Genomic DNA, 15,790 nt, shown 5'->3' with positions numbered 1-15,790 from the left:
ATCCCATGCGACGTGAAGCCAAAGCTCACCAATTGCATGCTCACACTCTACCAGGGGTCTCCGACCCTGCTCCTGGTGAGCTTCCGCCCTGCAGATTTTAGCTCCAACCCCAATGAAACATAGCTGAAGCAGCTTATCAAGGTTTTCAGGGTTGCTTGATAATTACAGAGAGGTGTGTTGGAGGTGTGTTGAAACTGAAGTCTGCAGGAAGGTAGCCGACCAGAAGCAGGTTTGGAGATACCTGCACAATTCGGTCAGATCGCAGAGCTGCGACTTGACTGCTCACACTTCACGTCTGAAACAAATCGGTGAGATACCCGAACTAAGAAGTGTGTGGCTGTTTGCCAGTTTCAGAATCAGCATCCATGCATTCCTGGGAAATGCGCCGCCTTTCTCATACAGTTTGTGCGGTTCCTTCAAGCGATCGTACCACAGTGGAAGTACCACAGCGTGTAGGTTTCTGTAGTGTAGTGGTTATCACGTTCGCCTCACACGCGAAAGGTCCTCGGTTCGAAACCGGGCAGAAACAGCGCGTTCCTTTTGATACGCTGCAAGTTAAAAGCCTCTCTTGAGACACGTTACTCCTTGTGTCATGAAGCACTTTTAAAGTTACACACAGTTCCGCCCATCACATTCGCTTCACGCGTGAAAGGTGGCCAGTTCGCAAGTGGGCGAAAAGCATTGCCCCTTTGGGGAGTGTTGCACAGAGAGAAAATGTGTGGCTAAATCTATCAAAATAACCAAAGAATCCACACGAACAGGTTTCTGTGGTGGTGTGGTTATCACAAAAAGTCCTCGGTTCGACTGAAACACTTTGTTAGAGATATGACAGGGTTTTGGTCATGTTAATTTAAGTAGCTCAACAGTTACATCAGTTTGATGCACGTTATTTTAAACCTGATCGTCGGTTAGTGTTAGTTGAACGTAAGACAGGAAAGTGTACTGAGGTTTAGTCAACATTACCCAGCCAGTTGGCTGTGTAGACAAGCCAATGAAAACCTCTTGTTCCCTTTACAAAAAGTCTTGAATGTCTCGTTTGTTTTTTGTCTGTTTCATGTTGAAATCTGTTGAAAACAATTTTGAAAAAGAACCCCAATCAAATAAAGGTCAATCCTTGATAATATCTCTAAACATGTCTAAGGCGATGGATTGCTCATGCACAGTTCTCTTCAGGCGTTTACCTTCCGTTAGGCCAAAATGAACACTTTCAAAAAGGTAACGTTTAATTAAATCAACAACGGAAACTATTTGATTCACACTACTACGTACTTGCTGGTAATTTAGGAATCGCACAATGCCGAACCGCAGGGGTTCCGACAAAGTTTCACGTGACGAGGTGGCCGAGTGGTTAAGGCGATGGACTGCTAATCCATTGTGCTCTGCACGCGTGGGTTCGAATCCCATCCTCGTCGTCTGTCTGTCGTTGTGAAGTTGAACTGTCTTTAACATGCCACATTGCCGATGGTTACGTTGTTTCCCACACCTCTAGGAGTAGAGAAATCAGTGTGTTTTCTTTTCAACAGTTTTGAAGTGCTTACTCGCCAGAGTCTCTGGCGGACACTTGAGTGTTTTCAGACTCTAAAGTCCATGCTTTGTGCCAACTGTCTAGAAAGTGGTAAAGACAGGGTTGAGTGGTTCCTTTGTTGATGTTTGATGAAAGAGGAACAAAACAGTAATCATAACAACTGAAAAACATTAGCGGAATGGTTAAAAACATACGTTTTCTCTAGCACAATTTCTATAGGTCAGTGCTAAAGCGTTGAAACGCAAATAGGGCAGTCTAACGGTTCACTTGGACATTATCACGACAGCTTTAACTGTGGTGAAGTATAACACATGATGCTTTTTCAATTCTTCAGCCACATGTCTTCTTTGAGGGGGTATAGCTCAGTGGTAGAGCATTTGACTACAGATCAAGAGGTCCCCGCTTCAAATCCGGGTGCCCCCTTGGCTATACGCCTGTATGTCCGTCGTTTGGCGCGCTAATATTTCTTACTCAAAGTTCATCCTGGATCCTTTTAACATAGGGGTAGGCAAACGTCGGTCCTGGAGTGCAGCAGTCCTGCAGAGTTTAGCTCCAGCTCAAATCAAGCACACATGAACAGGCTAACCAAGGTCTAAAGGGTCACCTGAGAACTACAGGTGGATGAGGTTTAATCAGGGTTGGAAGTAAAATCTCCAGGACTGCAGCACTTCTGGACCGGCGTTGCCGACCCCTGTACTACGCTAAAGACGAGCATACACTGTGCCATTTCAGCACAGTCGTGGCTAAATGCCAACCTACACTTAACGAGTAAATCCCATGCGACGTGAAGCCAAAGCTCACGAATTGCATGCTCACACTCTACCAGGGGTCTCCGACCCTGCTCCTGGTGAGCTTCCGCCCTGCAGATTTTAGCTCCAACCCCAATGAAACATAGCTGAAGCAGCTTATCAAGGTTTTCAGGGTTGCTTGATAATTACAGAGAGGTGTGTTGGAGGTGTGTTGAAACTGAAGTCTGCAGGAAGGTAGCCGACCAGAAGCAGGTTTGGAGATACCTGCACAATTCGGTCAGATCGCAGAGCTGCGACTTGACTGCTCACACTTCACGTCTGAAACAAATCGGTGAGATACCCGAACTAAGAAGTGTGTGGCTATTTGCCAGTTTCAGAATCAGCATCCATGCATTCCTGGGAAATGCGCCGCCTTTCTCATACAGTTTGTGCGGTTCCTTCAAGCGATCGTACCACACTGGAAGTACCACAGCGTGTAGGTTTCTGTAGTGTAGTGGTTATCACGTTCGCCTCACACGCGAAAGGTCCTCGGTTCGAAACCGGGCAGAAACAGCGCGTTCCTTTTGATACGCTGAAAGTTAAAAGCCTCTCTTGAGACACGTTACTCCTTGTGTCATGAAGCACTTTTAAAGTTACACACAGTTCCGCCCATCACATTCGCTTCATGCGTGAAAGGTGGCCAGTTCGCAAGTGGGCGAAAAGCATTGCCCCTTTGGGGAGTGTTGCACAGAGAGAAAATGTGTGGCTAAATCTATCAAAATAACCAAAGAATCCACACGAACAGGTTTCTGTGGTGTTGTGGTTATCACAAAAAGTCCTCGGTTCGACTGAAACACTTTGTTAGAGATATGACAGGGTTTTGGTCATGTTAATTTAAGTAGCTCAACAGTTACATCAGTTTGATGCACGTTATTTTAAACCTGATCGTCGGTTAGTGTTAGTTGAACGTAAGACAGGAAAGTGTACTGAGGTTTAGTCAACATTACCCAGCCAGTTGGCCGTGTAGACAAGCCAATGAAAACCTCTTGTTCCCTTTACAAAAAGTCTTGAATGTCTCGTTTGTTTTTTGTCTGTTTCATGTTGAAATCTGTTAAAAACAATTTTGAAAAAGAACCCCAATCAAATAAAGGTCAATCCTTGATAATATCTCTAAACATGTCTAAGGCGATGGATTGCTCATGCACAGTTCTCTTCAGGCGTTTACCTTCCGTTAGGCCAAAATGAACACTTTCAAAAAGGTAACGTTTAATTAAATCAACAACGGAAACTATTTGATTCACACTACTACGTACTTGCTGGTAATTTAGGAATCGCACAATGCCGAACCGCAGGGGTTCCGACAAAGTTTCATGTGACGAGGTGGCCGAGTGGTTAAGGCGATGGACTGCTAATCCATTGTGCTCTGCACGCGTGGGTTCGAATCCCATCCTCGTCGTCTGTCTGTCGTTGTGAAGTTGAACTGTCTTTAACATGCCACATTGCCGATGGTTACGTTGTTTCCCACACCTCTAGGAGTAGAGAAATCAGTGTGTTTTCTTTTCACCAGTTTTGAAGTGCTTATTCGCCAGAGTCTCTTGCGGGCCCCTTTAGTGTTTTCAGACTCTAAAGTCCATGCTTTGTGCCAACTGTCTAGAAAGTGGTAAAGACAGGGTTGAGTGGTTCCTTTGTTGATGTTTGATGAAAGAGGAACAAAACAGTAATCATAACAACTGAAAAACATTAGCGGAATGGTTAAAAACATACGTTTTCTCTAGCACAATTTCTATAGGTCAGTGCTAAAGCGTTGAAACGCAAATAGGGCAGTCTAACGGTTCACTTGGACATTATCACGACAGCTTTAACTGTGGTGAAGTATAACACATGATGCTTTTTCAATTCTTCAGCCACATGTCTTCTGTGAGGGGGTATAGCTCAGTGGTAGAGCATTTGACTGCAGATCAAGAGGTCCCCGCTTCAAATCCGGGTGCCCCCTTGGCTATACGCCTGTATGTCCGTCGTTTGGCGCGCTAATATTTCTTACTCAAAGTTCATCCTGGATCCTTTTAACATAGGGGTAGGCAAACGTCGGTCCTGGAGTGCAGCAGTCCTGCAGAGTTTAGCTCCAGCTCAAATCAAGCACACATGAACAGGCTAACCAAGGTCTAAAGGGTCACCTGAGAACTACAGGTGGATGAGGTTTAATCAGGGTTGGAAGTAAAATCTCCAGGACTGCAGCACTTCTGGACCGGCGTTGCCGACCCCTGTACTACGCTAAAGACGAGCATACACTGTGCCATTTCAGCACAGTCGTGGCTACATGCCAACCTACACTTAACGAGTAAATCCTATGCGACGTGAAGCCAAAGCTCACGAATTGCATGCTCACACTCTACCAGGGGTCTCCGACCCTGCTCCTGGTGAGCTTCCGCCCTGCAGATTTTAGCTCCAACCCCAATGAAACATAGCTGAAGCAGCTTATCAAGGTTTTCAGGGTTGCTTGATAATTACAGAGAGGTGTGTTGCAGGTGTGTTGAAACTGAAGTCTGCAGGAAGGTAGCCAACCAGAAGCAGGTTTGGAGATACCTGCACAATTCGGTCAGATCGCAGAGCTGCGACTTGACTGCTCACACTTCACGTCTGAAACAAATCGGTGAGATACCCGAACTAAGAAGTGTGTGGCTGTTTGCCAGTTTCAGAATCAGCATCCATGCATTCCTGGGAAATGCGCCGCCTTTCTCATACAGTTTGTGCGGTTCCTTCAAGCGATCGTACCACACTGGAAGTACCACAGCGTGTAGGTTTCTGTAGTGTAGTGGTTATCACGTTCGCCTCACACGCGAAAGGTCCTCGTTTCGAAACCGGGCAGAAACAGCGCGTTCCTTTTGATACGCTGCAAGTTAAAAGCCTCTCTTGAGACACGTTACTCCTTGTGTCATGAAGCACTTTTAAAGTTACACACAGTTCCGCCCATCACATTCGCTTCACGCGTGAAAGGTGGCCAGTTCGCAAGTGGGCGAAAAGCATTGCCCCTTTGGGGAGTGTTGCACAGAGAGAAAATGTGTGGCTAAATCTATCAAAATAACCAAAGAATCCACACGAACAGGTTTCTGTGGTGTTGTGGTTATCACAAAAAGTCCTCGGTTCGACTGAAACACTTTGTTAGAGATATGACAGGGTTTTGGTCATGTTAATTTAAGTAGCTCAACAGTTACATCAGTTTGATGCACGTTATTTTAAACCTGATCGTCGGTTAGTGTTAGTTGAACGTAAGACAGGAAAGTGTACTGAGGTTTAGTCAACATTACCCAGCCAGTTGGCTGTGTAGACAAGCCAATGAAAACCTCTTGTTCCCTTTACATAAAGTCTTGAATGTCTCGTTTGTTTTTTGTCTGTTTCATGTTGAAATCTGTTGAAAACAATTTTGAAAAAGAACCCCAATCAAATAAAGGTCAATCCTTGATAATATCTCTAAACATGTCTAAGGCGATGGATTGCTCATGCACAGTTCTCTTCAGGCGTTTACCTTCCGTTAGGCCAAAATGAACACTTTCAAAAAGGTAACGTTTAATTAAATCAACAACGGAAACTATTTGATTCACACTACTACGTACTTGCTGGTAATTTAGGAATCGCACAATGCCGAACCGCAGGGGTTCCGACAAAGTTTCACGTGACGAGGTGTCCGAGTGGTTAAGGCGATGCACTGCTAATCCATTGTGCTCTGCACGCGTGGGTTCGAATCCCATCCTCGTCGTCTGTCTGTCGTTGTGAAGTTGAACTGTCTTTAACATGCCACATTGCCGATGGTTACGTTGTTTCCCACACCTCTAGGAGTAGAGAAATCAGTGTGTTTTCTTTTCACCAGTTTTGAAGTGCTTACTCGCCAGAGTCTCTGGCGGACACTTGAGTGTTTTCAGACTCTAAAGTCCATGCTTTCTGCCAACTGTCTAGAAAGTGGTAAAGACAGGGTTGAATGGTTCCTTTGTTGATGTTTGATGAAAGAGGAACAAAACAGTAATCATAACAACTGAAAAACATTAGCGGAATGGTTAAAAACATACGTTTTCTCTAGCACAATTTCTATAGGTCAGTGCTAAAGCGTTGAAACGCAAATAGGGCAGTCTAACGGTTCACTTGGACATTATCACGACAGCTTTAACTGTGGTGAAGTATAACACATGATGCTTTTTCAATTCTTCAGCCACATGTCTTCTGTGAGGGGGTATAGCTCAGTGGTAGAGCATTTGACTGCTCACACTTCACGTCTGAAACAAATCGGGTGCCCCCTTGGCTATACGCCTGTATGTCCGTCGTTTGGCGCGCTAATATTTCTTATTCAAAGTTCATCCTGGATCCTTTTAACATAGGGGTAGGCAAACCTCGGTCCTGGAGTGCAGCAGTCCTGCAGAGTTTAGCTCCAGCTCAAATCAAGCACACATGAACAGGCTAACCAAGGTCTAAAGGGTCACCTGAGAACTACAGGTGGATGAGGTTTAATCAGGGTTGGAAGTAAAATCTCCAGGACTGCAGCACTTCTGGACCGGCGTTGCCGACCCCTGTACTACGCTAAAGACGAGCATACACTGTGCCATTTCAGCACAGTCGTGGCTAAATGCCAACCTACACTTAACGAGTAAGTCCCATGCGACGTGAAGCCAAAGCTCACGAATTGCATGCTCACACTCTACCAGGGGTCTCCGACCCTGCTCCTGGTGAGCTTCCGCCCTGCAGATTTTAGCTCCAACCCCAATGAAACATAGCTGAAGCACCTTATCAAGGTTTTCAGGGTTGCTTGATAATTACAGAGAGGTGTGTTGGAGGTGTGTTGAAACTGAAGTCTGCAGGAAGGTAGCCGACCAGAAGCAGGTTTGGAGATATCTGCACAATTCGGTCAGATCGCACAGCTGCGACTTGACTGCTCACACTTCACGTCTGAAACAAATCGGTGAGATACCCGAACTAAGAAGTGTGTGGCTGTTTGCCAGTTTCAGAATCAGCATCCATGCATTCCTGGGAAATGCGCCGCCTTTCTCATACAGTTTGTGGGGTTCCTTCAAGCGATCGCAAAATATGTGGCAAAATCCGTTTATACAACCAAGTACCACAGCGTGTAGGTTTGTGTAGTGTAGTGGTTATCACGTTCGCCTCACACGCGAAAGGTCCTCGGTTTGAAACCGGGCAGAAACAGCGCGTCCCTTTTGATACGCTGCAAGTTAAAAGCCTCTCTTGAGACACGTTACTCCTTGTGTCATGAAGCACTTTTAAAGTTACACACAGTTCCGCCCATCACATTCGCTTCACGCGTGAAAGGTGGCCAGTTCGCAAGTGGGCGAAAAGCATTGCCCCTTTGGGGAGTGTTGCACAGAGAGAAAATGTGTGGCTAAATCTATCAAAATAACCAAAGAATCCACACGAACAGGTTTCTGTGGTGTTGTGGTTATCACAAAAAGTCCTCGGTTCGACTGAAACACTTTGTTAGAGATATGACAGGGTTTTGGTCATGTTAATTTAAGTACCTCAACAGTTACATCAGTTTGATGCACGTTATTTTAAACCTGATCGTCGGTTAGTGTTAGTTGAACGTAAGACAGGAAAGTGTACTGAGGTTTAGTCAACATTACCCAGCCAGTTGGCTGTGTAGACAAGCCAATGAAAACCTCTTGTTCCCTTTACATAAAGTCTTGAATGTCTCGTTTGTTTTTTGTCTGTTTCATGTTGAAATCCGTTGAAAACAATTTTGAAAAAGAACCCCAATCAAATAAAGGTCAATCCTTGATAATATCTCTAAACATGTCTAAGGCGATGGATTGCTCATGCACAGTTCTCTTCAGGCGTTTACCTTCCGTTAGGCCAAAATGAACACTTTCAAAAAGGTAACGTTTAATTAAATCAACAACGGAAACTATTTGATTCACACTACTACGTACTTGCTGGTAATTTAGGAATCGCACAATGCCCAACCGCAGGTTTGGAGATACCTGCACAATTCGGTCAGATCGCAGAGCTGCGACTTGACTGCTCACACTTCACGTCTGAAACAAATCGGTGAGATACCCGAACTAAGAAGTGTGTGGCTGTTTGCCAGTTTCAGAATCAGCATCCATGCATTCCTGGGAAATGCGCCGCCTTTCTCATACAGTTTGTGCGGTTCCTTCAAGCGATCGTACCACACTGGAAGTACCACAGCGTGTAGGTTTCTGTAGTGTAGTGGTTATCACGTTCGCCTCACACGCGAAAGGTCCTCGGTTCGAAACCGGGCAGAAACAGCGCGTTCCTTTTGATACGCTGCAAGTTAAAAGCCTCTCTTGAGACACGTTACTCCTTGTGTCATGAAGCACTTTTAAAGTTACACACAGTTCCGCCCATCACATTCGCTTCACGCGTGAAATTTGGCCAGTTCGCAAGTGGGCGAAAAGCATTGCCCCTTTGGGGAGTGTTGCACAGAGAGAAAATGTGTGGCTAAATCTATCAAAATAACCAAAGAATCCACACGAACAGGTTTCTGTGGTGTTGTGGTTATCACAAAAAGTCCTCGGTTCGACTGAAACACTTTGTTAGAGATATGACAGGGTTTTGGTCATGTTAATTTAAGTAGCTCAACAGTTACATCAGTTTGATGCACGTTATTTTAAACCTGATCGTCGGTTAGTGTTAGTTGAACGTAAGACAGGAAAGTGTACTGAGGTTTAGTCAACATTACCCAGCCAGTTGGCTGTGTAGACAAGCCAATGAAAACCTCTTGTTCCCTTTACATAAAGTCTTGAATGTCTCGTTTGTTTTTTGTCTGTTTCATGTTGAAATCTGTTGAAAACAATTTTGAAAAAGAACCCCAATCAAATAAAGGTCAATCCTTGATAATATCTCTAAACATGTCTAAGGCGATGGATTGCTCATGCACAGTTCTCTTCAGGCGTTTACCTTCCGTTAGGCCAAAATGAACACTTTCAAAAAGGTAACGTTTAATTAAATCAACAACGGAAACTATTTGATTCACACTACTACGTACTTGCTGGTAATTTAGGAATCGCACAATGCCCAACCGCAGGGGTTACGACAAAGTTTCACGTGACGAGGTGGCCGAGTGGTTAAGGCGATGGACTGCTAATCCATTGTGCTCTGCACGCGTGGGTTCGAATCCCATCCTCGTCGTCTGTCTGTCGTTGTGAAGTTGAACTGTCTTTAACATGCCACATTGCCGATGGTTACGTTGTTTCCCACACCTCTAGGAGAAGAGAAATCAGTGTGTTTTCTTTTCACCAGTTTTGAAGTGCTTACTCGCCAGAGTCTCTGGCGGACACTTGAGTGTTTTCAGACTCTAAAGTCCATGCTTTGTGCCAACTGTCTAGAAAGTGGTAAAGACAGGGTTGAGTGGTTCCTTTGTTGATGTTTGATGAAAGAGGAACAAAACAGTAATCATAACAACTGAAAAACATTAGCGGAATGGTTAAAAACATACGTTTTCTCTAGCACAATTTCTATAGGTCAGTGCTAAAGCGTTGAAACGCAAACAGGGCAGTCTAACGGTTCACTTGGACATTATCACGACAGCTTTAACTGTGGTGAAGTATAACACATGATGCTTTTTCAATTCTTCAGCCACAAGTCTTCTGTGAGGGGGTATAGCTCAGTGGTAGAGCATTTGACTGCAGATCAAGAGGTCCCCGGTTCAAATCCGGGTGCCCCCTTGGCTATACGCCTGTATGTCCGTCGTTTGACGCGCTAATATTTCTTACTCAAAGTTCATCCTGGATCCTTTTAACATAGGGGTAGGCAAACGTCGGTCCTGGAGTGCAGCAGTCCTGCAGAGTTTAGCTCCAGCTCAAATCAAGCACACATGAACAGGCTAACCAAGGTCTAAAGGGTCACCTGAGAACTACAGGTGGATGAGGTTTAATCAGGGTTGGAAGTAAAATCTCCAGGACTGCAGCACTTCTGGACCGGCGTTGCCGACCCCTGTACTACGCTAAAGACGAGCATACACTGTGCCATTTCAGCACAGTCGTGGCTAAATGCTAACCTACACTTAACGAGTAAATCCCATGCGACGTGAAGCCAAAGCTCACGAATTGCATGCTCACACTCTACCAGGGGTGTCCGACCCTGCTCCTGGTGAGCTTCCGCCCTGCAGATTTTAGCTCCAACCCCAATGAAACATAGCTGAAGCAGCTTATCAAGGTTTTCAGGGTTGCTTGATAATTACAGAGAGGTGTGTTGGAGGTGTGTTAAAACTGAAGTCTGCAGGAAGGTAGCCGACCAGAAGCAGGTTTGGAGATACCTGCACAATTCGGTCAGATCGCACAGCTGCGACTTGACTGCTCACACTTCACGTCTGAAACAAATCGGTGAGATACCCGAACTAAGAAGTGTGTGGCTGTTTGCCAGTTTCAGAATCAGCATCCATGCATTCCTGGGAAATGCGCCGCCTTTCTCATACAGTTTGTGCAGGTCACTTCTAGCGATGTCAAAATATGTGGCAAAATCCGTTTATACAACCAAGTACCACAGCGTGTAGGTTTCTGTAGTGTAGTGGTTATCACGTTCGCCTCACACGCTAAAGGTCCTCGGTTCGAAACCGGGCAGAAACAGCACGTCCCTTTTGATACGCTGCAAGTTAAAAGCCTCTCTTGAGACACGTTACTCCTTGTGTCATGAAGCACTTTTAAAGTTACACACAGTTCCGCCCATCACATTCGCTTCACGCGTGAAAGGTGGCCAGTTCGCAAGTGGGCGAAAAGCATTGCCCCTTTGGGGAGTGTTGCACAGAGAGAAAATGTGTGGCTAAATCTATCAAAATAACCAAAGAATCCACACGAACAGGTTTCTGTGGTGTTGTGGTTATCACAAAAAGTCCTCGGTTCGACTGAAACACTTTGTTAGAGATATGACAGGGTTTTGGTCATGTTAATTTAAGTACCTCAACAGTTACATCAGTTTGATGCACGTTATTTTAAACCTGATCGTCGGTTAGTGTTAGTTGAACGTAAGACAGGAAAGTGTACTGAGGTTTAGTCAACATTACCCAGCCAGTTGGCTGTGTAGACAAGCCAATGAAAACCTCTTGTTCCCTTTACATAAAGTCTTGAATGTCTCGTTTGTTTTTTGTCTGTTTCATGTTGAAATCTGTTGAAAACAATTTTGAAAAAGAACCCCAATCAAATAAAGGTCAATCCTTGATAATATCTCTAAACATGTCTAAGGCGATGGATTGCTCATGCACAGTTCTCTTCAGGCGTTTACCTTCCGTTAGGCCAAAATGAACACTTTCAAAAAGGTAACGTTTAATTAAATCAACAACGGAAACTATTTGATTCACACTACTACGTACTTGCTGGTAATTTAGGAATCGCACAATGCCGAACCGCAGGGGTTCCGACAAAGTTTCACGTGACGAGGTGTCCGAGTGGTTAAGGCGATGCACTGCTAATCCATTGTGCTCTGCACGCGTGGGTTCGAATCCCATCCTCGTCGTCTGTCTGTCGTTGTGAAGTTGAACTGTCTTTAACATGCCACATTGCCGATGGTTACGTTGTTTCCCACACCTCTAGGAGAAGAGAAATCAGTGTGTTTTCTTTTCACCAGTTTTGAAGTGCTTACTCGCCAGAGTCTCTGGCGGACACTTGAGTGTTTTCAGACTCTAAAGTCCATGCTTTCTGCCAACTGTCTAGAAAGTGGTAAAGACAGGGTTGAATGGTTCCTTTGTTGATGTTTGATGAAAGAGGAACAAAACAGTAATCATAACAACTGAAAAACATTAGCGGAATGGTTAAAAACATACGTTTTCTCTAGCACAATTTCTATAGGTCAGTGCTAAAGCGTTGAAACGCAAATAGGGCAGTCTAACGGTTCACTTGGACATTATCACGACAGCTTTAACTGTGGTGAAGTATAACACATGATGCTTTTTCAATTCTTCAGCCACATGTCTTCTGTGAGGGGGTATAGCTCAGTGGTAGAGCATTTGACTGCTCACACTTCACGTCTGAAACAAATCGGGTGCCCCCTTGGCTATACGCCTGTATGTCCGTCGTTTGGCGCGCTAATATTTCTTATTCAAAGTTCATCCTGGATCCTTTTAACATAGGGGTAGGCAAACCTCGGTCCTGGAGTGCAGCAGTCCTGCAGAGTTTAGCTCCAGCTCAAATCAAGCACACATGAACAGGCTAACCAAGGTCTAAAGGGTCACCTGAGAACTACAGGTGGATGAGGTTTAATCAGGGTTGGAAGTAAAATCTCCAGGACTGCAGCACTTCTGGACCGGCGTTGCCGACCCCTGTACTACGCTAAAGACGAGCATACACTGTGCCATTTCAGCACAGTCGTGGCTAAATGCCAACCTACACTTAACGAGTAAGTCCCATGCGACGTGAAGCCAAAGCTCACGAATTGCATGCTCACACTCTACCAGGGGTCTCCGACCCTGCTCCTGGTGAGCTTCCGCCCTGCAGATTTTAGCTCCAACCCCAATGAAACATAGCTGAAGCACCTTATCAAGGTTTTCAGGGTTGCTTGATAATTACAGAGAGGTGTGTTGGAGGTGTGTTGAAACTGAAGTCTGCAGGAAGGTAGCCGACCAGAAGCAGGTTTGGAGATATCTGCACAATTCGGTCAGATCGCACAGCTGCGACTTGACTGCTCACACTTCACGTCTGAAACAAATCGGTGAGATACCCGAACTAAGAAGTGTGTGGCTGTTTGCCAGTTTCAGAATCAGCATCCATGCATTCCTGGGAAATGCGCCGCCTTTCTCATACAGTTTGTGGGGTTCCTTCAAGCGATCGCAAAATATGTGGCAAAATCCGTTTATACAACCAAGTACCACAGCGTGTAGGTTTGTGTAGTGTAGTGGTTATCACGTTCGCCTCACACGCGAAAGGTCCTCGGTTCGAAACCGGGCAGAAACAGCGCGTCCCTTTTGATACGCTGCAAGTTAAAAGCCTCTCTTGAGACACGTTACTCCTTGTGTCATGAAGCACTTTTAAAGTTACACACAGTTCCGCCCATCACATTCGCTTCACGCGTGAAAGGTGGCCAGTTCGCAAGTGGGCGAAAAGCATTGCCCCTTTGGGGAGTGTTGCACAGAGAGAAAATGTGTGGCTAAATCTATCAAAATAACCAAAGAATCCACACGAACAGGTTTCTGTGGTGTTGTGGTTATCACAAAAAGTCCTCGGTTCGACTGAAACACTTTGTTAGAGATATGACAGGGTTTTGGTCATGTTAATTTAAGTACCTCAACAGTTACATCAGTTTGATGCACGTTATTTTAAACCTGATCGTCGGTTAGTGTTAGTTGAACGTAAGACAGGAAAGTGTACTGAGGTTTAGTCAACATTACCCAGCCAGTTGGCTGTGTAGACAAGCCAATGAAAACCTCTTGTTCCCTTTACATAAAGTCTTGAATGTCTCGTTTGTTTTTTGTCTGTTTCATGTTGAAATCCGTTGAAAACAATTTTGAAAAAGAACCCCAATCAAATAAAGGTCAATCCTTGATAATATCTCTAAACATGTCTAAGGCGATGGATTGCTCATGCACAGTTCTCTTCAGGCGTTTACCTTCCGTTAGGCCAAAATGAACACTTTCAAAAAGGTAACGTTTAATTAAATCAACAACGGAAACTATTTGATTCACACTACTACGTACTTGCTGGTAATTTAGGAATCGCACAATGCCCAACCGCAGGGGTTACGACAAAGTTTCACGTGACGAGGTGGCCGAGTGGTTAAGGCGATGGACTGCTAATCCATTGTGCTCTGCACGCGTGGGTTCGAATCCAATCCTCGTCGTCTGTCTGTCGTTGTGAAGTTGAACTGTCTTTAACATGCCACATTGCCGATGGTTACGTTGTTTCCCACACCTCTAGGAGAAGAGAAATCAGTGTGTTTTCTTTTCACCAGTTTTGAAGTGCTTACTCGCCAGAGTCTCTGGCGGACACTTGAGTGTTTTCAGACTCTAAAGTCCATGCTTTGTGCCAACTGTCTAGAAAGTGGTAAAGACAGGGTTGAGTGGTTCCTTTGTTGATGTTTGATGAAAGAGGAACAAAACAGTAATCATAACAACTGAAAAACATTAGCGGAATGGTTAAAAACATACGTTTTCTCTAGCACAATTTCTATAGGTCAGTGCTAAAGCGTTGAAACGCAAATAGGGCAGTCTAACGGTTCACTTGGACATTATCACGACAGCTTTAACTGTGGTGAAGTATAACACATGATGCTTTTTCAATTCTTCAGCCACATGTCTTCTGTGAGGGGGTATAGCTCAGTGGTAGAGCATTTGACTGCAGATCAAGAGGTCCCCGCTTCAAATCCGGGTGCCCCCTTGGCTATACGCCTGTATGTCCGTCGTTTGGCGCGCTAATATTTCTTACTCAAAGTTCATCCTGGATCCTTTTAACATAGGGGTAGGCAAACGTCGGTCCTGGAGTGCAGCAGTCCTGCAGAGTTTAGCTCCAGCTCAAATCAAGCACACATGAACAGGCTAACCAAGGTCTAAAGGGTCACCTGAGAACTGCAGGTGGATGAGGTTTAATCAGGGTTGGAAGTAAAATCTCCAGGACTGCAGCACTTCTGGACCGGCGTTGCCGACCCATGTACTACGCTAAAGACGAGCATACACTGTGCCATTTCAGCACAGTCGTGGCTAAATGCCAACCTACACTTAACGAGTAAATCCCATGCGACATGAAGCCAAAGCTCACGAATTGCATGCTCACACTCTACCAGGGGTCTCCGACCCTGCTCCTGGTGAGCTTCCGCCCTGCAGATTTTAGCTCCAACCCCAATGAAACATAGCTGAAGCAGCTTATCAAGGTTTTCAGGGTTGCTTGATAATTACAGAGAGGTGTGTTGAAGGTGTGTTGAAACTGAAGTCTGCAGGAAGGTAGCCGACCAGAAGCAGGTTTGGAGATACCTGCACAATTCGGTCAGATCGCAGAGCTGCGACTTGACTGCTCACACTTCACGTCTGAAACAAATCGGTGAGATACCCGAACTAAGAAGTGTGTGGCTGTTTGCCAGTTTCAGAATCAGCATCCATGCATTCCTGGGAAATGCGCCGCCTTTCTAATACAGTTTGTGCGGTTCCTTCAAGCGATCGCAAAATATGTGCCAAAATCCGTTTATACAACCAAGTACCACAGCGTGTAGGTTTCGGTAGTGTAGTGGTTATCACGTTCGCCTCACACGCGAAAGGTCCTCGGTTTGAAACCGGGCAGAAACAACGCGTTCCTTTTGATACGCTGCAAGTTAAAAGCCTCTCTTGAGACACGTTACTCCTTGTGTCATGAAGCACTTTTAAAGTTACACACAGTTCCGCCCATCACATTCGCTTCACGCGTGAAAGGTGGCCAGTTCGCAAGTGGGCGAAAAGCATTGCCCCTTTGGGGAGTGTTGCACAGAGAGAAAATGTGTGGCTAAATCTATCAAAATAACCAAAGAATCCACACGAACAGGTTTCTGTGGTGATGTGGTTATCACAAAAAGTCCTCGGTTCGACTGAAATAAACACTTTGTTAGAGATATGACAGGGTTTTGGTCA

General features: G+C 45.1%; 18 non-coding genes across 18 annotated transcripts; all 18 read left to right on the top strand.

Annotated features, from left to right (window-relative positions):
* The first annotated feature begins 456 nt into the window (after positions 1–456).
* Positions 457–529, top strand: trnav-cac (transfer RNA valine (anticodon CAC)). Its single transcript has one exon. It is a non-coding gene; the product is annotated as a tRNA-Val (tRNA).
* An 801-nt stretch (positions 530–1,330) lies between these two features.
* trnas-gcu (transfer RNA serine (anticodon GCU)) lies at positions 1,331–1,412 on the top strand. Its single transcript has one exon. It is a non-coding gene; the product is annotated as a tRNA-Ser (tRNA).
* Positions 1,413–1,876: 464 nt separating this feature from the next.
* On the top strand, positions 1,877–1,948 carry trnac-aca (transfer RNA cysteine (anticodon ACA)). Its single transcript has one exon. It is a non-coding gene; the product is annotated as a tRNA-Cys (tRNA).
* Positions 1,949–2,753: 805 nt separating this feature from the next.
* Positions 2,754–2,826, top strand: trnav-cac (transfer RNA valine (anticodon CAC)). The gene has a single exon. It is a non-coding gene; the product is annotated as a tRNA-Val (tRNA).
* An 801-nt stretch (positions 2,827–3,627) lies between these two features.
* Positions 3,628–3,709, top strand: trnas-gcu (transfer RNA serine (anticodon GCU)). The gene has a single exon. It is a non-coding gene; the product is annotated as a tRNA-Ser (tRNA).
* A 465-nt stretch (positions 3,710–4,174) lies between these two features.
* trnac-gca (transfer RNA cysteine (anticodon GCA)) lies at positions 4,175–4,246 on the top strand. The gene has a single exon. It is a non-coding gene; the product is annotated as a tRNA-Cys (tRNA).
* An 805-nt stretch (positions 4,247–5,051) lies between these two features.
* trnav-cac (transfer RNA valine (anticodon CAC)) lies at positions 5,052–5,124 on the top strand. The gene has a single exon. It is a non-coding gene; the product is annotated as a tRNA-Val (tRNA).
* An 801-nt stretch (positions 5,125–5,925) lies between these two features.
* trnas-gcu (transfer RNA serine (anticodon GCU)) lies at positions 5,926–6,007 on the top strand. The gene has a single exon. It is a non-coding gene; the product is annotated as a tRNA-Ser (tRNA).
* Positions 6,008–7,367: 1,360 nt separating this feature from the next.
* trnav-cac (transfer RNA valine (anticodon CAC)) lies at positions 7,368–7,440 on the top strand. The gene has a single exon. It is a non-coding gene; the product is annotated as a tRNA-Val (tRNA).
* Positions 7,441–8,446: 1,006 nt separating this feature from the next.
* On the top strand, positions 8,447–8,519 carry trnav-cac (transfer RNA valine (anticodon CAC)). Its single transcript has one exon. It is a non-coding gene; the product is annotated as a tRNA-Val (tRNA).
* An 801-nt stretch (positions 8,520–9,320) lies between these two features.
* Positions 9,321–9,402, top strand: trnas-gcu (transfer RNA serine (anticodon GCU)). The gene has a single exon. It is a non-coding gene; the product is annotated as a tRNA-Ser (tRNA).
* Positions 9,403–9,866: 464 nt separating this feature from the next.
* On the top strand, positions 9,867–9,938 carry trnac-gca (transfer RNA cysteine (anticodon GCA)). Its single transcript has one exon. It is a non-coding gene; the product is annotated as a tRNA-Cys (tRNA).
* An 827-nt stretch (positions 9,939–10,765) lies between these two features.
* Positions 10,766–10,838, top strand: trnav-cac (transfer RNA valine (anticodon CAC)). The gene has a single exon. It is a non-coding gene; the product is annotated as a tRNA-Val (tRNA).
* Positions 10,839–11,639: 801 nt separating this feature from the next.
* On the top strand, positions 11,640–11,721 carry trnas-gcu (transfer RNA serine (anticodon GCU)). The gene has a single exon. It is a non-coding gene; the product is annotated as a tRNA-Ser (tRNA).
* A 1,360-nt stretch (positions 11,722–13,081) lies between these two features.
* On the top strand, positions 13,082–13,154 carry trnav-cac (transfer RNA valine (anticodon CAC)). The gene has a single exon. It is a non-coding gene; the product is annotated as a tRNA-Val (tRNA).
* Positions 13,155–13,955: 801 nt separating this feature from the next.
* trnas-gcu (transfer RNA serine (anticodon GCU)) lies at positions 13,956–14,037 on the top strand. Its single transcript has one exon. It is a non-coding gene; the product is annotated as a tRNA-Ser (tRNA).
* Positions 14,038–14,501: 464 nt separating this feature from the next.
* Positions 14,502–14,573, top strand: trnac-gca (transfer RNA cysteine (anticodon GCA)). Its single transcript has one exon. It is a non-coding gene; the product is annotated as a tRNA-Cys (tRNA).
* Positions 14,574–15,399: 826 nt separating this feature from the next.
* trnav-cac (transfer RNA valine (anticodon CAC)) lies at positions 15,400–15,472 on the top strand. The gene has a single exon. It is a non-coding gene; the product is annotated as a tRNA-Val (tRNA).
* The last annotated feature ends 318 nt before the right edge of the window (positions 15,473–15,790 follow it).

The sequence above is a fragment of the Paramisgurnus dabryanus genome, chromosome 14, assembly GCF_030506205.2.
Source record: "Paramisgurnus dabryanus chromosome 14, PD_genome_1.1, whole genome shotgun sequence".
NCBI classification, from domain to species: domain Eukaryota; kingdom Metazoa; phylum Chordata; class Actinopteri; order Cypriniformes; family Cobitidae; genus Paramisgurnus; species Paramisgurnus dabryanus.
The sequence above is the reverse complement of the archived record's forward strand: the minus strand, read 5'-3'. Positions and strand labels throughout refer to the sequence as shown.